At 51.6% G+C, this 5,448-nt stretch overlaps 1 protein-coding gene across 1 annotated transcript in view; it reads left to right on the top strand.

Annotated features, from left to right (window-relative positions):
• Nucleotides 1-5,448, top strand: part of Josd1 (Josephin domain containing 1) — a 312,495-nt gene that overhangs the window by 154,109 nt on the left and 152,938 nt on the right. The gene's annotated exons all lie outside the window — the stretch shown is intronic.

Raw genomic sequence — 5,448 nt, 5'->3', positions numbered from 1 at the left:
CTGCCCGCGCGCCCCCGCCGCGCGCCCGTGGCCGGGTGGTGACGTGGCCGGGCCGGCTGGGCGCCGGTGAGGAGCCAGGAAGCGGCCGCGCCGGGAGAGCCCGCCCCCGCGGTCCCTGAGGGGCGCGGCGCGGGGCGGGGCCAGGCCGGGGGCGGGGCCTCGTGGAGGGAGGGCGGGGCTTGCGGTTGCGCCCCTCCCCAGAAACTGGGATCCTGGCGCCCCGCCGCCGAGTCCGCCTCTGCCCAGCTCCCTCCGGCTGGCACCGGTGCCAGGGCCGGGCCTGGGCCCAGCAGGGAAGCCCCTTGGGCATGGTGGCCCAGTCCACTGTCCCCGTCCTGGGCTTGGAACCACGAGGTCCCTGGGCAGGCGGAGTCGCGGCGGAGAGCGGGCTGCTCCCCACCCTTCCCGACCCGATCTTGGGGTAGACATCCGTAATGACGCCCCTCAGGTGTGCAGGTGTGGCGCGGGCTGACCTCCGTTTGCACGCTCCCCGAGCTGGGGCCTTTCCCTCTCTCGGCCTTGATTTTGTTTTTCACCTGTAAAATGGGGTTGCGAATTTGGTACCCAGCCGGTTTTCAATAAATGGACCAGAACTGGCCAGGTTCCAGGGAGGATTACAAAAAGGAGGAGAGGAGAGGGAAAGAGGGGGAGGGGAGGAAAGAGGGGGAGAGGACTTGCCTTGAAAAAAAAAAAGGTTAGAAATCACGGAGGAGAAACCAGGGAAGTTTATTCGTAATGCAAATAAAAGTCAGAAAGACCGTCCACTACCCACACATGGGTGCAGGTACACCTGTGGAGGGCGTCCTCCACGCAGGTGGGAGGAGGCCAGTTGCTTAGGAAAAGGCAAGAGGGTTCTGAGTAGGAGAAGCCATGGAGGTAAGGAGAGGTGATAATGGATTCTGGTCGTGTGCTCTGCTCCACAGCTGCCGAGACTCAGGCTCAGGCCACACAGCACTGCGGCAACTCCCACCAAGAGAAGATTTTCACCCTCCACCTTTCCTGTCCCTGAAGAGCTGGGATCTCTTCCTGTTTCTAATACCTTAGCACACCAAGAAGAGAGGCACCAATGAGGGCCCTGGCCCTGAACTTTTTCACACTTGAGACAAGATAGCTCAGAAAAAATGAGGCATGCGTGGAAAACAGAAGCCAGAAATTCAGAGACAAACACTGTATTGATGACCAGCTTGATTAAAAGCTGACGGGCACTGTTTTCTGTGCTTCACGCCTCACACTCCCTTAACAAGATGCAACAATTAGTTTTTTTAAAAAAAAAGTTGTGCGCAGGGGGAGCTGCTCACCCCCTCTCTCCCTCTGCCCTTGTTTGCATGTTCAAAATTTGGAGCAAAGATCTTAGTTTTTTGTTTTTTGTTTTGTCAGTTGTGGGACTTGAACTCTAGGCCTGGGCACTGCCCCTCAGCTCTTCAGCTCAAGGCTAGCACTCTACCACTTGAGCCACAGCGCCACTTCCGGACTTTTCTGTTTATGTGGTGCTGGGGAATCGAACACAGGGCCTCATGCATGCAAGTCAAGCATTCTACCACTGAGCCATCTTCCCAGCCCAAGACACTTATCCTGGAAAGAACACCTGGGAACATGGTTTCTCTGGGCATAAAACGTTTACAAAGGGAAATATTTCTCTGAAGGACAATGCTTGATTTGAAGGGAGGATGTGGCAGAAGTCTTGCTCTGTTGAAAGGGATGCTCAACTAGCCTTAAGCACAAAAGCTGACAGCGCCTAAGCTCTGAGTTCAAGCCCCTTGACAAACTAAAAATAAAATAATAAAAAAGGGATGCTCAAACGTCTGTGCCATAATGAATGGAGCAACTTTGCAATCTCAGCCCGAAAGTGTAACAGCAAGAATGAAGGAATGGTCCAGAGGAGCATGCATCCTCAGGTGAATTTGAGCCAAGCTCCAACCCAGTGTTTTACCATAAATAACGTGGTGTCAAAAACTCATTAGTCCTTATAACTTTAATAATAATAATAAAATTAGCCAGGTGCTGGTGGCTCACACCTGTAATCCTAGCTCCTGAAGCTGAGATCTGAGGATCGCGGTTCAAAGCCAGCCTGGGCAGGAAAGGCCCTGAGACTCTGATCTCCAATAAACCACCAGAAAACCAGAAGTGGCGCTGTAGCTCAAGTGGTAGAGCGCTCGCCTTGAGCTGAAGAGCACAGAGACAACGCCCAGGCCCAGAGTTCAAGCCTCATGACCGAAAAAAAAATTAAAAATAAAAAAAGACACCCTGTAATCCCAGCTATTCAGGAGGCTGAGAGAAGAAAGATCCCAGATTGATACTAGCCAGGCAGAAATCTTCCTGAGATCTTATCTCAAAATAACCAGCAAAAAAACAGTGCTAGAGGGCTGGGAAGGTGGCTCAGTGGTAGAGCGCTTGCCTTGCATGCCTGAGGCCCTGGGTTCGATTCCTCAGCACCACATAAGCAAAAAGAAAAAAGCCGGAAGTGGCGCTGTGGTTCAAGTGGTAGAGCGCTAGCCTTGTGCTGAAGAGCAGAGGGACAGCGCCCAGGCCCAGAGTTCAGACCCCACGACCAGACCAAAAAAAAAAAAACAGTGCTAGAGATGTGGCACAAGTGGTAGAATATCAGCCTAACAAGTGTGAGGCCTGAATTTAAACCTCAGTACCAAAAACAAAAAAAGCAAGATGCTGGTGGCTCACACCTATAATCCTAGCTGCTTAGGAGGCTGAGATCTGAGGATCCCAGTTTAAAGTCAACCCAGGCAGGAAAATCCATGAGACTCTTATCTCCAATTAACCATCAGAAAACTGGAAGTGAGGGGCTGGGAAGGTGGCTCAAGCGCTTGCCTTGCATGCATGAGGCCCTGGGTTCGATTCCCCAGCACCACATAAGAAAAAAGCCAGAAGTGGTGCTGTGGCTCAAATGGTAGAGCACTAGCCTTGAGCTGAAGAGCTGAGGGACAGCACCCAGGTCCTATGACTGGACTCAAAAATAAATAAATAAAAGAAAACTGGAAGTGGTGCTGTGGCTCAAAGTGGTAGATGCTAGCCTTGAGCTGAAGAGCTCAGGGACAGCGCCAAGGCCATGAGTTCAAGCCCCATAACCAACACCACCACCAAAATAAAGACACCAAGGTTCATGGGGGACTTGAAAGTGAGCAGCATGAACTAAATAACACAGGAGCGAAGCCTGCTACCTACATCCTGCGCGCAAAGCCACACTGAGTGCTCTTATGAAAAAGCTAACCCACAAATTCTGTGCACCTCCCAGGTGGTCAGCATGCTCTCCTCCTGTCAGGTGTCCCCCAGACACAAAGGTGATGGAGCCTGAGGCCAGGGGAGACTAGATGCCCTCTGGGAAAAAGGGGTTGTGCTAATCCTCGGGGTTTTTGTCCCTCCCCCCCCCACCGTGTCCAGATGCCTCCCTCCAGCTGGCCACACAGGAAGGCGGTGGTTATTTAAATCTCTCAGGTATGGCTGCGGGTTCTCTGTGCCCAGCCAGCTGGCATCTCCTTCTCAGCGCCCACCTCCTCCCCAAGCTGGGGAGGCACGTGCCTTTGCCATTTGGCAAAACATCTGTCCTTCTGGGAAGCAGCCTGACTACCAGTGGGGGGCTGGCACTGGGCGGAGTCCTCCCTTCCCTTCATTTCTCCCAGACAGCCTCAAGGGGCCTGGACAAGGCCAGAGCGAGGAGAAAAGAACTCAGGTTGGATGGCCCCAGGAAATGAGCCTGGTCCCTGCCCTGACATGCGCCTTGAGCCTGCTGTGTCCCCTCTCCCAACCTCCCATGTGTTACCTAGGGACAATGCCCTTGGCATCTAGTCTTCCAGTCTGCCCACAAAAAGGATATCTTCATCATACCAGATGAGGAAACTGAGACCCAAAGTTGTTTTTCTTTCTTCCTCTTCCTCCTCCTCTTCCTCCTCCTCCTCCTCCTCTTCCTCCTCCTCCTCCTCCTCCTCCTCTTCTTCCTCCTCCTCCTCCTCCTCTTCCTCCTCCTCCTCCTCCCTCCTCCTCCCTCCTCCTTCTTCCTCCTTCTTCCCCTTCCTCCTCCTCCTCTTCTTCCTCTTTCTCCTCCTCCTTCTCCTTCTTCTTTTGGTTGGTGCAGTACTGGAGCTTGAACTCAGCCTGGGCAATATCCGTTAGCTTTTTTCACTCAAGGATGGTATTCTACCTCTTGAGCTACCACCCCTTTTGGCTTCTTGCTGGGGAATTGCAGATAAGAATCTCACAGGAAGCTGAGGTCTGGGGATCATGGTTCAAAGCCAGCCTGGGCAGGAAAGTCCAAAAGATTTTTTTTTTTTTTTTGGTCAGTCATTAGGCTTGAACTCAAGGCCCAGGCGCTGCCCCTGAGCTCTTTTGCTCAAGACTATCACTCTACCACTTTGAGCCACAGCACCACTTCCAGTTTTTGAGTGGTTAATTGGAAATGAGCATCTGAGAGTCTCATGGGGCCTTTCCTGCTAGGGCTGGCTTTAAACCTCAATCCTCAGATCTTGGCCTCCTGAGTAGCTAGGATTATAGGTGTGAGCGCCAATACTGGGCCTAAGACTCTTTTTTTTTTTTTTTTCAGTCCTGAGGACTGAAGTCAGGGTCTGGGCACTGTCCCTGAGCTGCTTTTTGCTCAAGGCTAGCACTCTACCACTTGAGCCACAGTACCACCTCTGGCTTTTTCTGTGTATGTGGTACTGAGGAATGGAACCCAGGGCTTCATGCATGCTAGGGCAAGCACTCCACCACTGAGCCACATTCCCACCCCCTCGGGAGACTCTTTTTTTTTTTTTGTCTGTCACGGGGCTTGAACTCTGGGCTTCGGCACTGTCCCTCAGCTCTTCAGCTCAAGGCTAGCGCTCTACCACTAGAGCCACAGAACCACTTCTGGTTTTCTAGTGGTTTATTGGAGATAAGAGTCTCACAAATTTTCCTGCCCAGGCTGGCTTTGAACCGAGATCCTCAGATCTCAGCCTCCTGAGTAGCTAGGATTACAGGCGTGAACCACCAGCACTCGGCCCTTAGAGACTCTTATCTCCAGTTAGCCACCAGAAAACAATAAGTGGAGTTGTGGCTCAAAGTGGTAAAGCACTAACCTTGAATGAAAAAATGTTCAGGGATAGTGCCTAGGCCCCGAGATCAAGCCCCTCAACTGCCAAAGAAAAAGAAAGAAAGGAAGGAAGAAAGAAAGTTTTCTTTTTTTTTGTCTTTTATAGATTTTTTGTTTTTTCTCCAGAGCTGAGGACCGAACTCAGGGACTTGAACTCATCAGGAAACACTCTTCCACTGAGCAAAGGAAGGAAGAAAGAAAGAAAGAAAGGGAGGAAGAAAGAGAGAGAGGAAGGAAGGAAGGAAAAGAAAAGAAATTGTGTGTACTGTAGGAAAAATTTAAGAGGGAAATTTCCTTCACCACAAAAGGCAAGGGCTTTCTTATTATCAAGGCAGCAGTTTGTGTTTTAAGGTCAAAATTCTGGGAGAAAG

The sequence above is a fragment of the Dipodomys spectabilis genome, unplaced genomic scaffold (assembly GCF_019054845.1).
Source record: "Dipodomys spectabilis isolate Male_0828 unplaced genomic scaffold, ASM1905484v1 ptg000163l, whole genome shotgun sequence".
NCBI lineage: Eukaryota > Metazoa > Chordata > Mammalia > Rodentia > Heteromyidae > Dipodomys > Dipodomys spectabilis.
The sequence above is the reverse complement of the archived record's forward strand: the minus strand, read 5'-3'. Positions and strand labels throughout refer to the sequence as shown.